Source organism: Caretta caretta, chromosome 1 (genome assembly GCF_965140235.1).
Source record: "Caretta caretta isolate rCarCar2 chromosome 1, rCarCar1.hap1, whole genome shotgun sequence".
Lineage (NCBI taxonomy): Eukaryota > Metazoa > Chordata > Testudines > Cheloniidae > Caretta > Caretta caretta.
In genome coordinates this window covers 248,558,505-248,583,737 of record NC_134206.1, presented here as the reverse complement: position 1 = coordinate 248,583,737, position 25,233 = coordinate 248,558,505, and the positions used below count along the sequence as shown (strand labels likewise).

The window sequence follows — 25,233 nt, the reverse complement described above, 5'->3', positions numbered from 1 at the left end:
ATATTTATTCTATTCCATACTTGATGTGGAGGAAAATAAAGTGTTTTTTCTCCTCCATTATAGCATTTGCTGTCATCCAGTCCCATTGTTCATGATGATCATTAATACTTTCTAAGGAAAACCAGAGAGTTAGCATTCCTCACATGAGTGGTTGTTGTGCCCTTGCCCAAGAAACTGTCTGTTGACATTTGTGATCTAGCTAGTGTCGTGTCTCTAGATTTCCCTTTTAGGGAAAAGTTGTGGAGAAGGTTGTGACAGGCAATTTTTGGAAGGCTCTAAGATTTAAAATTAAGATTGATACTATGGACTGTGAGTTGACTTGACTGCAAATCCTTGCATGAGTCAATGGCATTGCTCTTAAATTGTTCCTTTCTGCCTTTCTTCTCAAAAAGCCCAAAAATGGTTATTCTGCCCAAACAATTCTATCTTGTGGGGTTCTGTAGAGTTCTGTTCTATCATCCCTTATGTTCTATGTGTATATATGGCTTTCGTTGGAAAATGGTAAGAGGTTTGTGCTGCAGAGCCTCTCTATTTTGATGATGCAGCACTGAATTATTTTGCCCTACCCAGATGGTGTAATGTCTAAGCTTCCTCAGTGCCTGGCCATGATATGGACTTGGATGAGGGTAAATTGAAGAGGTTTACTCCTGGCAAAACAGAAGTGATGCTGGTTTGCTGGGAGTTTGATTTGTCTTTCAGTGTGACTTAGGAACCTTCGTCCCATTCTCAAAAGTGGCTTAGGTGCTTAGGAACCTAAGCCACTTAAGCGCTTCTGAAAATTTTATCTCACTATACTTTAATGGGTGTTACTTCTAACCTGGGCAGGGTTGGGTCTATAGTTTGTTCATAAATATTTCTTCATCTCTTTCTTCACTTATGTATTCATCTGTATGTATGAATACTAGTTAGGGTGTGCTGGTACAATATAATGTTCTCATTAGCATATGTTTGGTATAGATGTATCGTAGCTTCATTATTTGCAAGTAATCTATCCATCTCTCTAATCTCATGTTAGCAGAGCGAGTATCATCTTATTCTCACTGTATTTCTCAGCCATCCCTTGCACTCTGCCGGATTTGTAATTCCAGCTTGCTGTGAATGTGATGATTATGTTTTCAATGCATTGGCTGGTTTATTTCAAAATGTGCAATAATCAATTGAACCAGTGTCTGTTTTCTAAGTGAGGCAGAGAAACTCTAATTGCCTTGTCACTGGACTTGTGTGTGGCTTTTTCTAGGGTGTTTCTCTTTGCCAGCAGAAGAATGTCCTGTTGGGAATACTTCTTCCCCATTGTAGCGTACCCTGTATTTTTGCTTGGTGATAATTAATAACACTGATGTGATTAACCTTCACTATGTTTCCTAACCTCTCCAGCAAAGAATAGCATAATTTATATTGTTGAGGAAGAAAATTATGGCACAGTCTCTCCCAAAGGGAAAATGGATTTCCTGCACAATTCTCAGTTCTCTCCCACAGTGAATATAGCCTGTAGCAGCCTCTTACAAGGAAACCTAATTGCAGGGGAGCGAGAAGCCTTATGGATGGAGCTACTTTACTGTTTGTCTGACTTGCACAGTGAAGTGAAAGGTTGAATTCAAGGATAATGAGTCGAGTGATGATGAGTCCACTTTGGACAGTAACAAGAAGGGTCACTGCCAGTGATGGATCATTCTACTTCTGTTGCCTGCTGACACTTTATGTCTATATTTCTGAGTCAGTCTGAGCCATTCACATGCCAGTGTAGCAGCAGTGGGTAACAAAGCTGTTGATCTCCCTGTGTTTGCATTGATAATTCATCTTCTGTTATAAGCTTTTGACAAGCATGACATTTTGAAAAGGCCAAATTTTGGGTCTCATGAGATTACTTTCTACCTCAGCTCTGACAGTTATGCAAGGAAGATACTAGATACTAGTTATATGTGGTTTGCAAGACCATTAAAGAGCTGAGGTCTGGCAAGTCGTTATTAGTACAGCTGGGCAAATAATTGACCCAAAGCAAAAAAATTTGAATCAAAGATCATTATTAAGGTTGTAAAGTCAAGCACTGAAAAGTTAGGAAATACTAGAATTAAGGTCGCCTGTGCAACTGTATGGCTTGCTCCGTGGGATAGTACATGTGTATTCTAGTTAGATGTAGGAGCTGTGAGGGGATAGAAAATGCTCAGTTGCTCTCTGCGGGTGGTACATGCATGGTATGGTCAGCAGTAGGACCTGTGAGAGCCTGGAGAATGCTCAGTGAGGATAGAATCTTCAGAGCTTTTAACTGTAAAACTCTAGTAAGTCTCTATTGAGCATGGGTGAACTGAGATTTTTTTCAAAGCTTTATAACTTGGCTACATTTGGTCAGATTGTCATTGAGATGGCCAAAGGCATATTTCTGACAAAAGGTCATCCTCCTGTCAAATTTCAAGTCCTGGCTCCAAAGCATGGGGCCACTAAAGCATTTCAAAGAAAAGGTCTCAAGAATTTTTTTAAAAATGGGCAAACAATTTATTTTTCCTTAATCTCATTCTTGGAAATGGTTAAACCATTTACCTGAAATTTTCAATAATAGTAATAATAATAATAATAATAATAATACATTAATAATTCAGGTTGAGGCAGACACCTAGCATGGATATTTTTAGTCCAAATGATTAAAGTTGGTAAAATTATAAGCAATTGAAAACAAATTTTGAAAAGTCCAAATTTTGGGTCTCATGAGATTACTTCTTATAATGGGAAGTGTTGGATAACCTTAATAGTAGGTAGTGCTACCAGTTTCACCTACAACGTCTGCTATATGCTATTACCTTCAAACAGCTACATATAGCTTGCAAAACCAAACTCAACCTAAGAATAATTTATCATGCTTTATCTTTAACAGTTTGCAAACTCTTGTATCGTATTTATGTTGGTGCAATTCTTTTTTCTCCTGATTTCTCCTCTGGTTGTACAGTATGTCAGTTTATTTTTTATTTATAATTGTTTTTAAACACTTGAACAACAGAGTCAGAGCTCCTACTAAAGAATCTCATAATTAGAAACAGGCTGCAATTTATTATGAATGATCCTGTGCTCATTGTAAACTATTACAATCTTGGGCATTTGGGCTTTCTTAGCACTTTGAGGCACACAGTAGTACACCAATAAGCCTTTCATACTTTCAAGGTCATATTCCTGTTCTGTTTCATCCTAAAACTGTTCAGGCTTAATCACTCAATGAAATTTGTCTATGACTCAAAAATTTACAGAAAGAAAGAAAGAAAGAAAGAAAGAAAGAAAGAAAGAAAAAGATCTGATTAATTTTGACATACTGGAGTGGATGATTAGGAGAAAGTACCTTATTTTGGAAAGAGAAAGAGACAGTGTTTCTAGCCAGCTATTTTTAGTGGGGGGAAAACATACCTTTTCCAAAAGGCCAGGTCTCTTCACATTGTGAGGAAACAATCTGGCCCTAATCCTGGGTTCTATTGGAGGGGCATCCATGATTAGGGGGATCGTCTGGCATCACAGAGGTACCATAGCATCACCTACACTATACTGCTCCTTGAGGCTGGTATAGAGGGAAGAGTTGAGATAGATGTGCCTGTGACATCCCTGAGCACCATCAATCCTCAGCAGATATACAGGTCTCAAAGCAAGTGGAACTGTTAGATTACCTCTAGAGAGGCCTTGTGATTGTCAGTGGAGAACCAGAACTTTGACTACACATGGTGCAAGGCAGGCTTCAAGGTGGATGTTTACACAGCCACTCAGATTTGGTAGCATTTTACACTCACTTTGCCCAGGTGTGAATGGCTATACAGGGCACAAGGCAGTGGAAAATTAGGCCCACAATATTCTAATCCCACTTTTTCCTCTCAGTGCTGTATGTGTATTTTTTAATACCTCCACAAATCATTAGAAATGAAGATGTGTAGTTTTACATCTCTAAAGATTTAAACAAAGACTGTATTTAAGATCACTTATTTCAATGTCTTTAATGACGACACACAGAGGCTGATGATCATCTTGAATTAAATTGGCTACTCTCCATAAAGAGAAATCCCATCTCCTCTGTTTAGGGCTTTCCCACCATTTGTTGTCATTCCACTGGGACATCTCAGACAACTTCTCTTCCTCTTCAGTAGAGAAAGACAACTTCTGGTCTGCAGGTCCTGTGCTGTCGCATACTCACTGACGTGGGCCAGAATTCATAGAGGCATCACTTGTTATTTCTTCTGTAGAAAGCCAGTAGCCCTGGATCTTTGATGCCCCCACTAAACATTCACACCTCTTTGGTTTTCACTTTGGTTTTGGATAGTGAGGTTTGAGCTGGAGAGGCCCCCTCATGAGTTCCTTTAGTTCTGACACATAGCTTTGCAAAAGCTAGTTATTTCTCCTTTCTATCTAACTTCGGTACTTATATTCTTCCATTACCATAGGATTTGCATATTTAGCATAGGGTATTTATTTAATGTTAGAACTGGTTAGAGAAAGGTGAACATTTTTGGAAACAATGGAAGATGCCATCTTTTTAATTTTTTTTCATTTTTAAGGAAAAAAATGTTTCAAAATTTCAGTGTTTCATTTTGGCACATCTCAGTTCATATTCTTCTCTTTGGTGACAAAAATCCCACTCTTTTAAAAATACAAAACTGGGCACAAGGAAGTAAAAATATGAGGTAAAGTGGGAGAAACCCATTCTCCAGTGGGGAAAAAGGGAAGGAAGTTATGAAGAAGTGTCATTTCTCCCACATTTTCAAAACAAAATTAAAAAAAAAGTTTATTTTTTTTTGTTTTGAAATTTCATCAGGAATCTATGAAACTGTGTTATGAAAAGTTTTAGTTGTTGTTGAAAACCTGTATTTTATTTTAAAAAATTCCAGTGAAAAATTACCACCAATTCTATCTAATGTACCTGTTACAGGAAATGCAAATGGAGTGGCTCCTTATGAAAGGGATGGATACAGCTAGTATTGCATACATGGCATTAGCTTCTTACTGTGTGTGTAAGGTCTGCAAAGGTATGTGTCTGGATGTGGGCAGAAGGGAAGAGGGGTTGCTCTAGAACAGTGGATTTCAACCTTTTTTCATCTGTGGACACCTTACAAATTTGGAATGTAGGTGCAGACCCTTTTGGAAATCTTAGACATAGTTTGTAGACCCCCAAGAGTCTGTGGACCACAGGTTGAAAACTACTGCTCTAGAAACTAAAATCCCTGCCCTTTTCTTTATTCATAAATCTAGAACATAAACCAATTTACTGTTCACTGATTTTCATAGATATATGCTATCCAATTAGGTCTTGTTCTTTCTCAGCCCATCTCCTCTTCAGTATTTAATGTTCCAGTGAAGGCACCTTAATGGTGAATGTGTGATATGCATAGCAACAGAGTATGACGTCACCAGAATGTTATTCTGAAATAAGTGCATGGTGAAGCAGAAGGGGATGCCAGACTGCGACAAAAACAAGTTCTTATAGGGACCTTGTCCATATTGTGAGCACTTGCTTTACTGAGCAGGCCCATCAACTTCAAGTGTTTACCAAATACACTTATTTAAAATAATGGCAAAGGACTCAGACAAAGCAGTGACGGTGGCCAGTCAGCCAGCCAGATTACTGGTAGCGAACAGAAAAGGTGTTTAGGTCCTTCATGTTTGCTGAACAACAGTTCCCCTTTTTGAATAGCAGAACTGAAACAACTGGTGCCACAAAAGGTTTGCTTGAATCAGAACTTGTTCTGAACTCATGATGAACAGGGAGGTTGCAAACATCTCAAAAGATGTTCGTGACAGGCCTCTCCTTGAAATAAGGCATACGCTTCTAATGGTGAGAGCAATTGGCACAATGTACCACGCAATTGGCACAATGTACCATGGCTTGAAGTAGATTCTCCATCACTGGGAACTTTTAAGTCAATTCTGGATGTTTTTGCTAAAATATATGCTCTCGTTCAAAGAGGAATTAGTTCAGGGACATCCTATAGCCTGTGCTATGCAGGAGTTCAGACTTGATGATCACAGTGGTTCCTTCTGATTTTACAATCTCTGAATCTGTTAGTAAGACATTGCTCATTGGAGTGTCAGTGAGAAATGTTCTGTTGGTTCTCGCTAATAATAATAATAATAATAATTAATAACGTTTCTTGCTGTTGTTGTTTTTATCATCTTTTTTGCAGCCATTCTGATAGCATGCACAAAAGAGAAAAGACAATCGCCCAGTTTGTGGTGCAGAAAAATTTGCTATATCTTTGGGATTGATTCCTGATGCTGCCGGTGTAGCTGCCAGTTAGGAATGTGTATGAGAAAGCTGTAGGCAAGTGCTATCCCAGCCTATCAGGTATTGCAAGAGATGGATGCCTCCTGACAATCACCCTGCTGGAAGCCGGGCAGCTGAGACAATCCCAGACAGATAGCAGCAGCAGCAATGCACACAAGGCTTTCAAATGATGGCAAAATTTCTCTCGTTGCTGTGTCTGCTTCATGGATGTGAAGAATTCCTCACTTCTTCAGAGAAAGCGATCATTCAGAAAAGTAAGGGCTAGAGCACGTTCCAAGGATACAGTCCATAGTAAGGAGCATCCCTGGGCCGTACAGAATTGCAGCTCAGGGAGTCACAATACCCTCCTTTTGCCAAAGGAGGCAGTAAGTTGCTGCTGGCTTTCACCAGCAACAAATTACTTCTCTGCATCCCTGCTGTGCTTTGGCTCAGCTCCACTGAGTGATGGATTATAGTGTGTGGGTGAGGGGGGAAACTAAGCCTCTGCACATTCTCCTCTTCCTTCACTGCTGGCCTGTAAGTAGGCTCATAGTGACCTTTATCCATGTATGCCCAGACCCAAGGACTGGGTAACCTGCATAGGGACAAGTCTTACTCCCTCTTATGCTTCTGTGATGTCATCAAGACTGGGTTAGAATCTGGCTCTTAATGGATCAAAGCTTAGATAGAGCTGTGAAACCAACTTCTTTCTATTTCGTTCGTCCCCATGTCCCAAACTTTGGATGGGCAAGGGAGTTCTTTGGGTAAACACAATGGCAATAAAAACCAAGTGATTTGTTGCTGTTGATTTATAGAGCACTTTTTGCCCTTTCAATTAAATGAAAGGGAGCTTTTGCTGTTGTTAAAAGTGAATATATGGGTGCATATTTTTAAGAGACCATCCAGTAAGAACACTACAGTGAGTCCTGTGAAAAAATAAATATTGTCACTACTTTGAAAATTGTAAGTGAAATATATTACAGATGAGGCCAATGTTGATGGTATATTATGTGAGGCACATGGATGGCACAATGTAGTTTAAATATGAAATACACTGTGGAACTGTCTATTTTAGTGAAGAAGAAGCAGGCTGCCTAGTCATATTAAATCATTTTCTCACTCCGAGATGGCCATTTGAGGGGGAGCAATGCAATTTGCTGTTGCTAGAAATAATTGCTGTCAATTATTTTTGCTGACTTTTTACAAGGTTGTGGATATAAGCGAAAATTAATTCACAGTGAATATCTCCAGTTCTGATATGCTGCATCAGAAAATTAATAATTATATGAAATTAGCACTTGTGTTAGTATAACCACCCTGCTTCCCCATCCCTCTTTTGCCAAAGGTATTGTTTAAGGTACTCAGTGACTTAATTGAGTAATTTGATGACTCAATTGAATGACCATCCTTCTCAGTGATTTGAGACAAACTTTTGTCAAGGTACATAGGAATTCTATCTATCAGTCATCTAACTAGTTTTTAGCTAACTCTTCCAGTGAAAACTAATCTGTTCATTAGATTTCACTTTCTGATTCCATAAATTCACTTAGTCTTAGCATAATTGCTGTCATTACCATTATATGTCACAAGATACCATCTCATGTCACAACACAACCAATATACTTAATAGAATTATTGAGGGATATGTCACAACGTCTTAAGAGGTATTTGTCTCTGTATTTGGAAATCTCCTTCCTGTAACAAATGGACTGCAGCTTGCAATAGCCTTTTCTAAGTAGCATTTATGATGTATGACAAGATTTCATAACAAGTCGTAAGGTGATTCACAACTTCATCCTCTCGATAACCTGATGGAGTGTTATTAACCAAATGTCTCTAGTTGTGGTATAACATCTGTGATAATTCTTCTTGAAGCTGTCAGGAAAAATTGGCATAATTTAGAGGTGACATATGGAGGTTCTGAAGGCAGCTGTGTGCACATAGCCAGTCAAGAGCTATAGTGAAATGGAATCTCAGGCACATTATGGATTTTTGCTGGGCAATATTGAAATAACTCTTGACCTCTAAGGTGCCAGAGGCAAGAATGAATGAAGTCCATTTGTCTCCATGTCACCGATTTATTTCAAAATAACCCTGTAGGTCAATTACAGGTGCCCAATTTCTCCAATAGGGCAACATAAATGGTTCTGGCTCTAGACTGACAGTAGCAACTAGATCTCCCTGCCCCTGCCAGCATTCCTTTGGGCAAAACAACAGACAGGGCTAAGGGAGTCTCTTGTGAATTTTATATTGCTGAAAGTTTAATGCATAAAAAATAAAGAGGCACAATCAGTCACATGCATTTGATCTGATAGAAAAGAGAGCAAACACACCCACCCAAGTAAAAGGAAAGCTTTTCTGATCCATTTCTATTCTTAAATGTTCAATTGTCTCTATTCCACAGTAACATCATGCCATCCAATCATAGCAGTCCACAGAGGCAGAAGTGGTTAGCAAGCATGTTTTCCTTTTTGCCATGTCAGTAATAGGGAGTATCTCTAAACCATCGACAGAGGGAAAAGAAAGAGAGAATGCGATGTTCTATGGGCCTGATTGTGCCAGTCCCTTAAGAGGGTGTGGAAGGGAGCTCACCTCTCACATGAACTTAGCAAGGGCTTCCCACAATTAATTCCTGCCTATGTGCCTTCCTCTGTGGGATGCCAGAGGCTCACAGTGCTCCAGAGAGGACCAGCAGAGGAAGGGATGATGTGGATTTTGGCCCCATCCCACTTCTTGTACAGTAGTCCAGAGGAAGCCAGATGCACTGTGGCAAGGAAAAAGGATGCAACATCCTCTAGGGAGATGTAGCCTACATAGTCACCCTTGCTCAAGGACTCTGTTGGGTGAGGGATTGTGCCACCCTGAGTAATGCACTTTCCTACCCCTTCTACCCCTCTCTGTATACGGCTGTTTTATATCATGCCCCTTAGCCCCAATATTCCTCCATTTGGTCAGTTTGAGGAACACTTCCCATTTTTTCAAAGAACAGTTTCAATTGGCCCTCAAGTGCACAAGATCATTGCGTGCCCTCATAGACCTTACTCTGGTGAAAAAGTTCCTGAAAGTCCATCTAAATTTTACTTTGCTGGAACTGAGCCTGGATGAGAGAAGCCCTTAATAGCCCATCAATCTAAGTGTACTTATTGTGTCCTTGTTTCTAATTAATACTGTATTCCCTACAAGTGGCAAGCGCTATTACACTCTGTTTTGGTCTTCTGGTATTATCTGTTGTTTGAGACATCTGACCAGCATCAGTGGTAGAAGTCTCAAGTCATACATAGAGGGAAGAACTTGTTAATGCAGGTGATTAGTGCCTTTAACTTCTGGAGACCTGAGTTCAGATTCTGTCTGAAGGCACAAGTGAAAAAAAGTCAGGCAATGTGGGGTGGCTGGGGTTTCAAACTTCTGTATGGGTGTAAATTACAGTATTGTGTAGGCCAGTATTAGATTAGTGACAGCTTCTGCTCCAGTGAAGCCTAGGTTTGAAATGCATGGGTGTAAATTAGAGCAAAATTTGTCTCTTTCAGGCTGATTCTCCATTGTCTTGCACCTTGTGTCATCATTTATATATACCTGCGAAAAGTGAGTGCGAAATGTCACTATTCTGATATATGTAGTAGCATTTTACACAAACTGTTTACATGGGTGTAAATAAGAAGACAAGATGCAGGGCAGCGGAGAATTTATCTATATTCAGGTTGCTTAGTCTGAGTGCTACGGAGTTAGAAAATGTTGGCTCCTTCATTCTCCTTGCACTTACTGAACTGATGAGATTAGTCTATGATGATGTAAGAGCATGGCCTCCTTGGAAGGGTGAAATATCCACCATGGGGCACTTTCTGTCAGTTCATTAATCAACAAAGAGCTCATTTCTTAGGCAAAACTAAACTGTTAAAAGTTTTCATGATTGCTTAATGGAAGGGGCCAAAGAAAAGCCATCCAAAGCCCATCAGCTATTTGGGATTTGAATATGCAAAAATTTCTGTTCATAATTAATTCAGCAGAACACGCAGGATGAGGAGAGAAATCACAGGCTCTTCAGTAAAAGATTTTCAGATGAGTTAGTGGCACCCTGTTCTGTTCTGTTCGACTGTCTGCTTAAGACAACACAAATCCCAAAGGATCCTTGAGGAGATGTGTCACAGGTCCTTTTAGATATCTCAGTAATTCAAAGTCAAACTGAGAGAGGGAGAGTTCAAGTGTGCATCTCTAGGATAATTACCAGTTTATAAGCATTCATTAAATTGGTCATTTGATATAAATCCTGTGCTGTTTCTTTCTTTTTTACTTTATATATATATATTTAAGCTTTAAGAATAATTCAGGATCCATTTTGCAGGACTAATAAAGCTTGTTGGTTTTGAAAGATGATATGTCTATCCAGAGAGCTATATCACTTTGGTCAGGAAAAACCTTGTGTTGGAGGAACCTTCCATCCCGTAAATCCCAACCCCTCCCCCAACTCAGCCCTGCCTATAATATTGAGTAGTTAAGATCCACATTTAGGATCCACAGGAAAGAACTTGCCAGAAATGTATGGAGAGGAAGTCCCACATTCATACTTCCTGTTAAAACTGATCACACTCCCCACAAAGCCACCAGCTTACATTCTATTAGGGTCTGATCCAGATCCTTTGACTTAAATGAGAGTTGGTCCATTCACTTCAATAGGCTTTGGCTCAGACTCTTAATTTCTCCTTAAAACCTACCTTTGCTGTGAGGTCTACAACTCACTACCAAATAAAAGCAGACAGACTGGCCACACCTATCTGTGACTTCCACGACCACTGTGACTATGAACTTAAGGAAACAGACCCATCTCTGTTTCCTTTTTTCCTACCACTCACCTACCTATGGGTCTCTTTATTCACCTTTTACATATTGTCTAATCCCTGGATGCTTCATTTTCTATAGCAAGGCCTATGTTTGTGTTATTTATTGTACAGAGTCTGGTGCAAAGGGTTCCTTACACACTACAAACTCAATTGGAACTAACAATATTAATAAAAAGTAAAAATATCGACCTTTATTCCTAACTAATTTGGAAGCTGAAATTCTGGTATTCAACTCTTTTTTGGAGGGGTGGGGGGCAGACTGCTCCTGTTCAGAATGTTCTCCATTCCTCCCTTTGAAGATATGCTCCTTTTGGAGGATTTTCTCTCTGTCTTCTTCAAGAGCCTAGATCAGACCTGTTAGCCCTTGAAGGCTGCTTCTGATTAACAGGAGTTGTCCTCCCACACCCTTGATAACTGCTTCTGGTGAGGATGAGTGAACAGAAAAAAGAAATACTTAGAAATGTCAGAAATACACTCTTCCCTGTGATATTTTAATAAGCTTGAAGCTTATGTTAATCAAGAAATTCCCTCCTCTGGAAATGAAAGGGGGTTTATGTTAATCTGTTGCGACACTGATTGTTTTCCCAGTGTGAAATGATGGATCTTCTGTGTAGCTGTGTGACAGCAGCTACACACTGTGTCACCTCCTCGCCAAGCCTGGAGACTTGGGAATGGATCTATGTGAGGGATAACAGGGAGCTATTATCTCCTTATTTTAGCTGTCGAGGTGTCTTTAACAGTATTAAAGGACATTCCTTTTCCCCATAGAGTCATCTTTAACAGCCGCTTGCCACTCTGTGGTTTCCTGAGGCTCATACACCGATTTATAGTACCAGCCTTCCACACTCATGATGAGATTTTAAAGCGTGGAGTTAGGGCTGGTCAAAAATGTTTTGTCCATTTATTTTTTATGGGATTTTTTAACTAAATAAAAATGTTCTTGGAAAATATCTGCTTTCTTTGAATGGTCCCTTGAAATATGTGTTAATTACTTATGCTATACAATCTGTTCTACCTTGTACTTAATCAGAGCTCCATGCAAGCTCAAAAGCTTTTCTCTCATCAACAGAAGTGGGTCCAATAAAAGATATTACCTCACGCACCTTGTCTCTGTTGCCTTGGAAATTATTGATTTAGTTTGTCAGAAAAACAAAATTGTTTGGCCAAAGACCAAAAATGTTTTATTTTTGCAGTTTTTGACTACACATTTTTGGTTGTGGGGTTTTCAATAGAAAGTCAAAATCTTTCATGAAGATGCCCTCATTTTTGAACTCAGCAGTACATGGAATGCTTTGCCTTTGCAAAGGGAGCCAGTAGAAGTTTTGTTCAGTCCTCTACAATAGAAGATTTCATTGTGTATCACACATGCTGATAACTCCATTGACCTTTGCCCTCCACTATCTTGTTCACCTTTGACTCTGTTTTCTCTTCCACTCAGGCCTCAGGCTGTACACCTGATCCAATCATCAGCATTTCCCTTCTCCCATTACTCATCATTCTACTAGTGAATTCAAATATGTTGAAACACCCTTTCCTAATTATAAGCCCCATTCTCTGCTATGCAGGAGAAAGGAAACTCTGGGAATTTCCTTAGGAGTTCTTCCATCAGAAAGCTAGGGTTTGCCCTCCTGTGGAAGATGCCAGGGGCACATGTGCATCTCAGTGATCAACAAGAAGAAAGAATCCCTACAGGTGCATACAATACAAGGGGAGTCCATACATCTGAGTAATTTACAAGGCAGGGGGGAGGGAATCGTTGTAAATACATTCAAAAGGGAAACTAAGCAGAGGTATAAATTGCAAGGAGAATCCCCTCTGTGCAGGTGGATATGTTACAAAGGGAAACCACTCATAGGGATTAATTGCACATGTAAATTAATCATGGACAATAGTAGTCTCAAAGGCATGCTCTCATACATCATTAAAAGGCTTCGCCTCAATAGGGTGACCATATTTCCCTATGCTGAATATGGGACACCTGGTAAAATTATTCCTATTCAAATGAGTTCAATGGCAATCAATCAAAACTATGCAGTACAAATATTCAAATTAACATCAAGTTGACTGAGCCCCTGTTAAACATAAATACTGTGTAGTTGGATTCTTTTTATTTATCTTCTTATCTTTAAGGCTGTAGGGCTCACAGAGGGAGGGGTGACACCCACCCCTCCCCCGCCCGCCCCCCCCACTCGGGGAGAGGTGACACACATACACACGCTGCCCTACACCTCTCTCACATGGGGTGTGGGGGGATGGGGAGGGTTGTTGACTGACCGACCCAACCCTCCCTGCCTGGCACTCTCCATCCTCCATGCCTGGCTGGGCCCCTGGGATGGACCCGGCTCTCCTGGTGCCTGGCGCCGCATCTTCCGAGGCAACATTTGGGGAGGGAGGGCATACAGGATCACATTTCTGTCAGGGTTCAGAAGGTGGCCAGCGACAGCCTTTCAGCACTGTGCCAGAGGGAAGCGACGGGAGGAGGAGGGCGGGGAAGGGATGACCTGGGCCGTGTCTTTGGAGAACTCATCTCTTCCCCACCCCTGCAGTGTGGCTGGAAGCAGCTTGTTCCTTCCTGCCCACACAGTATTGAAAGGCAGCTAACACCTGCAGGCTGCTGCTGGCCACAGCTGGCCTCCGGCTACAGGACAGGCAGGAAGAGGTTAAGGCCTAAGGATGCTTTGTACACCAGAGCCCAGGGAACCTGACTGCAGTGGCTTCAGAAAATCCAGCCAGAGAGGTGGCTCAGCAGAGGAGGGTGCCTAGGAGACAGAGCAGCACCACACTCCCTGGGGGCAGGACCCAGAGTGGGGCGTTGGGGGGTGAAGAGGGTTGCTAAGCCCCTGCCCTGGGGGCTACTGTGGAGCCGACAGGCAGGGATGTCCCTAGCGGGGTGCAGGGTCCGGGGCGGAAGTGATGGATTCGTCTCTTCTGGGACCAACCACCCTGCCCAATCGCACTGGCCCGCGAGGCCCCCTGAAGCACAGGGCCTGGAGCGGTTGCCTCGATTTGCCCCACCCAAGGCATGGCTCTGCCTGCAGGTCTGGGGCATGAACAGGCTGGAAATCACTTCCCCCTCCCACTCCAGAGCTTAGCTGAGGGGTGGAGAAGCTTCCCCGTGCCAGCGCTGTGCGGGACTTTGGCACATGCAGGGCTCAGCTTCTCCTGGCCGGCACCCCAGGCCAGAAGGTCTTGGGCTTTTCCGGGGCACCAGCCCAGCCAGAGGCAGTGAGGGAAGGAAGGAGCCTGACAGGCAGGCTGTTGGTGAGCTGAGCACTCCGACCAGGGGCTGGTTCTCCACTCAGTGCTGGGAGTGGGACATGTCCTACCAGGGCGGTTATGGAGAAGCATCAGGGTTGGGGGGATGAAGGGGCAAAGCAGGGAAAGGACAGCGAGAGGGGGAGCACGTAGAGGGCCAATGGGTGGGCAGCAGAGGCGACATGTAACCGGCCGCCGCCTGGCGCCTGCCTGCAATCACCAGCCACTGCAGCTCACAACCCGCAGCTAGCGCCGGCCAGATGGCATGCAGAGGAGGCTGAGCTGATGGACCAGCAGGGGGAGTCGCAAGCCCCGTGTGCTGTATCTTCACTCCACCCCCGGCCTTACACACCTACCCTCGTTGTCAGCCACTGGACCCCACCACTCACCACTGGTGGGCGGGTGGCTGGCAAGCAGGGATCTGGCCAGCAGCAGGACCTGCCAGTACTGATGGGGGGAAGACAGAAAATATGGGACAATTTGCCTATTTTTAAGAAAATGTTGGGACATCTGCAGGAGGGCTTAAATACCGGACTGTCCCTTTAAAAACAGGACATCTGGTCATCCTACCCCTCAGTTTTTGCAGAGGCTGTTGTGAAAGAAGTTAGGAATGGTGTACTACTAAAAACTAACAATAAAGAATCCTAGCCAAACTTTACCTTTTGGGCTGGGTTAGCGGCAGTACCATAACTAGCTCTTACTGCTATTGTATCAGGTGCTCTGCATCAGGAGGCCTCCCAGCATTCAGAATGCACAACAGAAGTTGGACAAATAATTAAAAGACTAAAGAAGCCTACCTTGAGGTTAAAAATAGCAAAGCTGAGCTCTTCTGTGTTCTTGGACATGCAAGCAATTCAGACCCAAATGGTGTAATTACCTGGAAGAGCTGTTGTAAGGACTGAGCAGTGCTATGAATTTGTGTTGCCTTCAGGCACGTTCTGCCTCTTTCTCTTTGCCTGAGGCCCACTAGTTGGGAAAAACACATAGACACACAAATCCTTCTGGCTCAGGCACTTTCTATTTCCTGAGAAGGCAAGGGAGAAATGTGGCATGACTAGTTTTCAAAGTTGGTTCTTTAAGAGAGGAAAGCAGAGGGGGCTGACTTGTATCAACTGCCAGCTTGCAGCATGTCAGGGGACTTAAGAGGGTGTGGATTGTTCTGCGTTTCCCAAATGTAAGGGGACTGTTGCCCCCTTACTAACATTCAGTGGGGGTGTTTTAGTTGCTAGCTCCCAATACTAAAAAGGGGGAAGGGTCGATGGGGAATCAGGACCCTGAGACTGAGAGCCCGCAGGAACAATGGGGAGAGGCCAATGCTCCAGGTCAGCCTGAATGACAGGGCAGGCAGGCTAATCAGGGAGTCAGGAGGCCAGGGAGGTCCCGTCCTCCGTGTGAGCTGGATTTGCCTGGGTCAGACAGAGTGGGGCTGAGCTAAGGAGAAAGCAGGGGCCCAAGCTGAGCTGGGGAGGAGAGCTGTGCCAGATCCAGAGGGACCAGAAAAGCAGCCCAGAGAGAGCAGACCCTGTCTTGGGAGCAGAGCTGCAGTCCCAAAGTCAGAGGCACAGCCCAGAGAGAGCAGACTTGCCCTGGGAGCAGAGCTGCAGCAACCAGAGCCAGAGGGGCCAGAAAAGCAGCCCAGGGAGCTGGAGGCAGAGCAGCAGCAGCAGTGCAGAGACAGAGTGGTGCAGCTGGGGCTGGAGCAGTCCAGGGCTGGGTGCGGTGAGCAGCTGGGGAGAGCGAGGGGGACCCTGGGCAGCAGGCCCAGCACAGGGAGACGCCTCAGCCAAGAGGCTCTGCAGGCCAGGCTTGGATCATAACCCCGACAGGTCGGGGACAATACTGGGAAGAAGGGACCTACCACTTAGAGCCTAAGAGCGTGTGGCCACCACCAGAGCAAGTGTCCAACCCACAGCATCCCTGCAGCAGAGCCAGGGCCGGAGAAGGTGGCCTGGGACTTACAAGGAACAGACTGTGAACTGCCCGGACATTCCAGAGACACTGTTTGTGATGTTCCCTGCCATAGAGCAGGTTGATGTGTTTCCTTTCACCTTTCCCATTTTTCCCTATTCTTTTTAAAATTAATTGTTGATTAAATAACTTGCATTTGCTTTAACTTGTATGTAATGGTCAGTGGGTCAGAGAAGTGCCCAGTGAAGAGAGAGTACCCCGGAGTGGGGACACCCTAGCCCCTGACCTATGTGACCACAGCAGGGTTGGGGGTCGAGTCCTCCAGGAATCCTGGGCCCAGCCGTGTTGGGGTTACGAGGACTCTGCCAGACAGGAGAGTAGAAGGGGAGTCCTCAAGGGCAGGGAGGCCACTGGGTAAAGGAAGTGGGAGCGAGGACTCAGATCCTTCCGCTAGCCCACTTCACCGGGGTAGTGCAGAAGCCAGGAAAGTTCCCCACAATAGCGGGACCATTCCCCCGCTTACATAATGCCCTGTTTCCAGATAAACTAACAGTAAAACAGAGGAAAAATGGATGGTAGGTGGTTATAGAATGGATTTTTTTTTCAGTTCTCTTTTCTGGGTGGTCCGTATGTGCCTGAGATGCTGGCTAGTGTCTCCTTTCCATTCATTTTGAACCTTTCCCCTTCAATTCAACCATCGTGGCTGTATCTCTGCAGTAAAATCTGTGCTCCAGCTGGGAGGATGAGAAATGTGGAACCTTTCCAAAAGCTGTTTGTGAGTGATGGCAAGAGCATGGTTGGATAGGCTCATTTGAACAACGATAATCTTTTTAATACTTTTTAATACTACTAAATGCAAAGTCATATATCTAAGAATCAAAAATGTAGGTCTCCCTTATAGGATGAGGGACTGTGTTTTGGAAAGCAGTGACTCAGAACAGGACTTAAGGGTCATGTTGGCTAACCAAATGATTGTGAGCTCCCAGTGTGATGTGGTAGCAAAGAGACTAAATGCAGTTCTTGGAGGTATAAGCTGGGGACTATCAATCAATGCTATATACAGTAGTATATCAATGCTATATACACTAGTACGAACACCTCCATGGAGGTGTTCGTACTAGTGTATATAGCATGAGGGAGACCACTACTGAAAAATTGTGTCCAGTTTTGGTGTCCACATTTAAAAAAAAGTCAACAAATTGGAAAAGGTTTGGAAGGCGCTACTGGAAAACAAGCCTGCTGATTAACCTTAACAGAAGGTCAAGAGTTGATTTGTTCACAGTATATAAGTACCTATATGGGGAGAAGTTTCCAACAGCCTTTAACCTTCTAAAGGCATCACAAGCCATAACAAAATCAAATGACTGTAGGTGAAGCTAGACAAATTAACTACAAATAAGGGGCAAATTTTGAATTGTAAGGATGATTAACCACTGGAAGAATTTAGAGGCAGATGTAATGGAGACTCCATCACTTGAAATATTTAAACCAAGATTATTTCAAGACAATGTCAGGACTGAGCAAGTATCTTTCTAAAAATATGCTCTAGCTTAACCAGAAGCTATGGGCTTGATTCAGGAATTTCTTGATGATAGTCCATGGCCTGTGTTATTCAGGAGATCAGAGTAGCTAATCATAATGGTTCCTTGTGGCCTTAAAATCTATGAATTAAATAAAAATCCTGTAATTTCCCCTGCTGCTTCATCTGGAAGTAGAATGAATGCACTTCTAGTTTCCTGGACTCAGATTAAGGGACTTTGAAGATTTTCCCTGACTTGCCTCTCTTGTGCTGATAGACCTCCAAATGTTGATGTTATAATCTCACACCTCTTCTCAAACTTTCTCCCTGGAAGTGGTGTTAAGTGGTGGCTTTCACTTCTCCAGAGAACTATTCCCAAGAGAGCAGAGGCTTGAATTCCCTTCACGAGTAGTTCTTGTGGGTGGTCAGGCAAGGGTGCTTGCTAGGAGCTGTGACGCTACTAAAAGGAGATTCAGAAGGTCGTTAGTTCTGTAATGTTCTAAAAGGAACTAGTGCTATCTATTGGGGATTGAGGAAACCTTGTAACTATGCTGGCACAAGTGGGTGCCCTATCTATGGTGTATATACTGAGTTTATTTTACTCATTTTCCCCCTCTTGAACCCATCATTACTCCTTTTGGTAATAATCTCTTGGAAGCAAAATGGAAACTCAACATTTGTATTTGAGTTATGGTTTTGAACATACATTGTGCAAATGGGATTGCAATGAAACAAAAGCAGATTGATCATCACTCACCTCTGTATGTGGATTATCTAATATCTGGGACTCTGCCCACCCCAAGTAAGGAGATGGAGGAGTGACCTGTTATGAAATCCTGCAGCAGAAGTATTTTATATTACTGTCTTACTGATGGCCCAAAATAGCCTTTACAAAACTGCCAAGGTAAAGACACATAAACATGTGACTATGAACAGACAGAAGGCAATCTGGCCACAGTTGGACAAGGACAAAGTGGGAGGGAGGTTATACCATTTCTGAATCTCTTCTCTTGGCCCTCACTGGTGCCATATTGGTGTTAGTATAATCATTCTGCTAAAGCAGAGGTGGGCAAACTACGGCCTGTGGGCCACATCCGGACCACGGGACCATCCTGCCTGGCCCCTGAGCTCCTGGCTGGGGAGGCTAGTCCCCGGCCCCTCCCGAACTGTCTCCCCTCACCTGTAGGCAGCGGGGCTGCATGCTCCTGCCACTTTGAGTGGTATGGTAAGGGGGTGACGGTGGCACGTGCACGGCAGTGGTGGAGTCCCAGGGGGCAGTCGGGAGAGGGAACGGTTAGGGGTGGGTAATCCCTGGGGGCAGTCAGGGGACAAGGAGCAGGGGGCGTTGGATGGTTTGGGGGTTCTGAGGGGGGCAGTCAAGGGGTGGGAAGTGGGAGGGGGCAGATAGGGGGCGGGGGCCAGGCTGTTTGGTGGACATAGCCTTCCCTACCCGGCCCTCCATAGAGTTTCGCACCCCGATGTGGCCCTTGGGCCAGAAAGTTTGCCCACCTCTGTGCTAAAGCAACTCATTTACTTAGACAATTTCATTCTTTTTCCACTGAGTTTTGTAACCACCTTTTCAACATAAGCAGACAATTACACATAGAACTCTTACCAAAGATAAATAGATAAATCTACCACTGGATAGATCCCTGATGTATCAGCTACAGAGAGGTGGTCTGTTTTGTACAGAAAATGTCCCTTCACTTTAAAAAAAAATATTCATGGAGAGTCTTATGTGAATCATGGGGCTTGGGAAATACAAGAACTGCAGCTTCAGTTTTCCAATTAAAAATATTACCCATAAAATGCAGATCACCTGAGTGAGAAGAGACAGAGAGAGAAAAGAGGGGAGGGGAAGAAGAAAAAGGAAGGGACAGAGGGAATGAAAAGGAGGAAAAACAAAAACTCTTATTTAAAAAATGCAACATTTAACTATTTTAACTACAAGACAGACATTTTCTCATGCATTGTTTCTTGATAAACATGCCATGTGCAGGGGAGAATTCAGGAAGTTAGGGATAAGTGAATGACCCTCAGTTCATTTTAGATAAAGATCTAAAGGTTTCTTTCTCAAACAGGATTCCTAATATTTCACTATGTTATCAGGGTCAAGTATGCTGTACAAAGAATCTTTCTTAGGCACACTCTCACTTATGGTGCAAGGCACAAAGAGCATGAAGATGAATGAACCCACCAATTTCAAATCTCAGAGAAGGTTCAGTATGAGGAGTGGGTGATGAGTCAAGCCTTTTAATATGTATCTGAACTGGTTCTCTTATTGCTAAGGTAAGTAGCTTTGTCTAGACCCTAGATTTCCACAGATTCATAGAGTTTAAAGCTAGAAGGGGTCACAATAATCACTGAGTCCAGTGAATTCCACAGTGCTGTGACACAAATGGAGTCTGCTGTTCAGTACAGTCAGTGAAATATGCACTAATTCCTTCTGTGAAGAGGAGGGTAGGGGAAATGTGGGCGACTTTGAAACCTAATTTTCATTCAACAAAATGCACAGAGCAGTGTAACCTCAGGTGAGCCATGATCTCAGTTAACAGCTCTGTTTCTGCATACTATCCTTATCTGTCTGTTTCACTTCCAGTTGATGGGCAGGCAGGATATGATACTTTATATACAAACATCCCATTTACGGTGCTGGAGACAAAGCATGCAGAATTTAATTTGAACAAACTGACGCCTGATAGTGCTGGACAGGTGGTAGAGCACCCTTGCTGGCAATCTGGAGTCACCCGCTGCGCATGTAAAAGTCCCCCACAGGAATACTTTATCATTGCACTGCATTTGCTTCTGATTTAACATCAGGCAACAAACATCTGCAGACACAGACACATTTATAATAATGTGCACATCATGAATACACTTCTCTACCACATTACTGGAAGTAAGCGTGACTGTTTTAATATTACGAATATCATATTGGACTTCTGCATGCTTCCCATGCATGTGATAGGTATGAAAGTATCTTCTGGGACTGGTCAGATGCAGATCTCCTCTGGTATCGTAGTGTATTATTAGTAGGAACTTTGTAAGCAGGTTTTGTTTCTCTGTCCATCCTTGTGTCTGTCTGCCTTCCCATATACACAATAAAATATAGATGTGTTTCATATGATATATTTCACTCTGAGATACCTATCTCCAAGTAGTATCTGGGCAGAAAAATGGACACGGGGTTTGGGGGGGGGGGGAGCTGTTTAATATGTTGAGCTTTTGCTAAAATGCTGGTGGCTTGTAACCATGCTGTGGTTTAATGAGCTCAGGTCATCTCCCTTTCCATCCTATGTCATTGCAGACTCACTCCCTGACCAGTGAAACAGCCTGTGTGGGAATTGGTCTTAGGCTACAAAATGTAACTAGGACAACTCAAAGAAACTTATTATTTAAAGGCATAAGGAAGGGAAATGCCAGCTGGATTCTTCCCCTTTTGTATGAGTGTTCTTTAGGCATCTGGCTCTCTCCCCACAGAGCCCCAAAACCAAGAGAGTTTGCTGTATGGTTTGGTAACATTTTTTTGCCTAACTGCGGATAATGACACACAAGCTGGCATATGGGTCAGTGACAATGGGACTCTACACTCTTCCTTCCCTTTAAGCCTCCCTCTCAAATGACACAGGGGGTCAATGGTTGCCTTGCCAGTGAGTAATGTTTACTTATAATTAATTCAAGAAATGGGCCGGGCTTAGCTGCTATAGAAGCCAGGTTCCTTCCTTTGTCACCAACCTGTACTGGTCTCTTCCTCTGCCCCTGCGTGATGTTGCCTTCTTCTCCTATTGCCAGACAGTGCTGAGATTTCTACACATGCTCAGCCATTGGCTGTGCCTTACCCTAGTGTTCAGGTGCATACCCTCATACTCAGACAGAGCTCCCACATCCTGTATATGAGTCAAACCCTATATTCTTAGAGGACACCAACTAGGGTGATCAGATGTTCCGATTTTATAGGGACAGTCCCGATTTTTGGGTCTTTGTCTTATATAGGCTCCTATTACCCTCCACCCCCATCCTGATGTTTCACATATGCTGTCTGGTCACCCTAACCAACACACTGCATGTAATGTAACAGATTTTTAGCTTTTTGCTTTTAAAAAAAGTCTTCTACATAAAAAAAATGCTTAAAGAACATTATTTAGTTGCAAAGTCAATTTGAAAATTAGGAAAAGCCCAGGTTTATGGCTGACTATGCAACCATAATTCGAACCTTCTGTGCATATGTATTGAGATATAGAATCTTTAATGACATGATCACATACTTTTTTCCCATAGGCTCCCCTACCTCATTCAATGCACAGGTTGCAGTAGTGGGTGGAATTATGGGATCATGGCCAGTTGTAAACTTGACATTCTGAACTTTTGAGTGCTTGACTTAGAATATGTTAAAAGCAAGTTATTTAGGTTCTGGTGTATGTAACATTATTTAGCTTATCTAGCCAAATAGTCTTTGCAACCAAAGCCTGTACAGGACAAAAGCTGCCAGTGATTCTATAGTCCACTATTATACTTGTCTGCAACCCAACCACTTACTCCAGGTGAGATGCCTGGGGACAAAGTTCTTGTAGTTTATCTAGCAGGATGGATATTGAGCCAGTGACTGACTGGCCCTGTATTCAACTGCAGAGTTTCATGTTGAAACTCATTATATGTTTACCCTCCCCCCACCAGTGGACTCTTCTAGTATCCTTTCTACTCCTTGAAGTCAGCTTAGTGACCAAACCAAGCTGCCAAATAGGCAAGGACACCTGGGTGTCTGGCATGTGAATGACTCAGTCCACATCAAGCACTCCTCACAGAAGGTGTTTTATGGCCCTCCTGAAGACTCCTAGTTAAGACGCAGCAGCACCAGACTTCTGATTGCCTGGTGTGGGAGGTTTCACTGAAAGATTCTGTGAGTTCAAGACGTGTTACAATTGATAACACTTCTTAGCACTCTTCTGGAATTGATTCCAGGCTGGTGCTTATGAAGAAAACTATTGTTTGTGTGTGTGTATATTTAGCTGTTTAGGATCCATTAATAGCCATGTGGGAGGATGGCTGTGTTGTGACAGATCAATACACAGAGTAGCACCCTTGCGGGGGATGCAGGGAGTGGTTGGGAATCAGTGCTACAGGAAACATTGCTGTTTTTTACTGGTGCACTTGAGACTTCCATCTGAGTATCACCTTTTTCTTGGGAGGCTATTGTCACAAACTCTGTTTGTTTACCACACCACAGCGGGGATTGGAGTATGAGGCCAAGCTTGTCCCCTTGCTCTCTGGGCTGGCAGGGACTTAGAGTATTGACGATGAAGCTGGCTCTGCTTTTGTGTCAGTGCTGAACAATGCTCCTCTAGCCAGCCACAGTCAATACCATATTGACGCTTTGCTAATGGGCCCGACGGTCAAACTTCCATATCTGCTGGGTTGTGCAGCGGGCTGGAAATGCTGCCGCAGCTTCAAGCCAATTGAAGAAAGAAGTGTTTAATGATTAGATACGAACATAAATACTAGTCAGCACAGTAGCCCCTCTGTTATCTACATTCATATTAAATTACACTTGCTTCACTCAGACCCAAACTCTCAGATTTCATTGCTTGCAGATTTTTGCATCGCTGGGGAATGACTGCAGTGCAGATGCTGTCAGAGGAACTTGGAGGTTTCGGCAGCTTGGCAGGAGCCAGTTGGGGCTTTTGTCACCTCGGAAGATATAAGGGCAATTTGAGTTAAGCTCATTGGCAGGATGTTTCTGCTAAAGTGATCATCAGTGAAATGGTTAACAATATTGCCATTTGCAGTGTCATGATTAGGTTGCAGAATCAACACTCCATTGAAATGAACAATGCAATTCACTTGTCTCTGAGCTATTGTTTCAGGCTGCCTGCAGACTCAGGAAGACATTACTGCATTGGTTACACTCAGTTTGTGTCTTTAAAGTGTTCTTCACAACCAAAAGGACTAGAAGCCTGGTTCTTGATTCTGCTCTCATTTACAGTAAATCAGGAATAACTCCACTTCAGAAGCAATTCCCTCCTCCCAGTGTGAACCAGAACAGCCCATCTGGAGAAGGAAATGTGAGTCTCCGTGAGGGAAAGGAAACCTGAAATAACCTGGATTACTTAAAGGATGCCATTCATGAAGGAGGAGTATGGGCCTGATCCAAAGCTCATTGAAATCAATGGGAAGATTTCAACTGGTTCAAGGCTCCAGATTTACAAAGGTATTTAAGTGCTTAAATACCACTGGTAGTTTGAGATCTGCTGATAAAAAGTGTTATATATGAGCTAGGAATTATAATTATAATTATTAATTCATTAATTAATAATAGTAATAATACATGCTGGTGAAATCTGCAAAACGCACAGAGTTTACATCTGAAATCTAGCTACAAAGCCAGTCATGGGTGTGTTTGTGTGATGTGGTCTCCTGTTTGCTAGGAAGTGAAAAGCAGCTATCAGTTCATTTCAAGTGGGCTATTGACAAGGTGATGCATAGTGGACAAGAGATTTATAGCTCTGCCCACATGAAATCTGCATTTTCTTAGAGCTCCTTTTAAAGCCTCGCTTTGAGGCAAGAGAGCCACCAAATTAAAGATATTTTGTTGCCAATAGGTGGTAATGACTTTTAGCCAGTAAAGACTAAGCAATGATGTCAAGCCAACAGCCTAGAGAGGAGAAATTCTGTATTTCATTACCAGTCAAGTCAAAGCTATCTAGGGCTCCAAGGAATTATTGTTTCATGCATAGGCCAATAACTGAATGAAAAATAAGAACCACAGTAGAGGTAACTTTGAATACAGGGGAAAAGCAAATGCAATGAGAGAGAACTTGAGCAACCAAAATTACTTAAACCAGAAGCTTTGTGGGTTTTCTTTTTTCCATATGAATAAGTCAAAGGCTGATTCTGTATCAGTGCCTTCATCACTTATCCATCACAGATACAACATGAGTATCCAAAGTAACAGGAACAACAGAATCTGGTATGGATTAATAATCGATTAATCTCTGTCCTGTGTCAGCAATATGCAAAGGGGAGGAGGGCTAAAGAGGAAAGCACACGGAAACCACTGCCTGTCAGTTAAAAAAATGAGGAGTCCTTGTGGCACCTTAGAGACTAACAAATTTATTTGGGCATAAACTTTCGTGGGCTAGAGCCCACTTCATCAAAGATATGAAGTAAAAGATACAGGAGAAGGTATAAATACATGAAAGGATGTGGGTTGCTTTACCAAGTGTGAGGTCAGTCTAACGAGATAAATCAATTAACAGCAGGATACCAAGGGAGGAGAAATAACTTTTGAAGTGGTAAGAGAGTGGTTCATTACAGACAGTTGACAAGAAGGTGTGAGTAACAGTAGGGAGAAATTAGTATTGGGGAAATTAAATTTAGGTTTTGTAATGACCCAACCACTCCCAGTCTTTATTCAGGCCTAATCTGATGGTATCTAGTTTGCAAATTAATTCCAGTTCTGCAGCTTCACGTTGGAGTCTGTTTTTGAAGTTTTTTTG

General features: G+C 43.0%; 1 protein-coding gene across 2 annotated transcripts in view; it reads right to left on the bottom strand.

The window, feature by feature from the left end:
• CHRM2 (cholinergic receptor muscarinic 2) overlaps positions 1 to 25,233 on the bottom strand; it is a 242,997-nt gene that overhangs the window by 65,821 nt on the left and 151,943 nt on the right. The gene's annotated exons all lie outside the window — the stretch shown is intronic.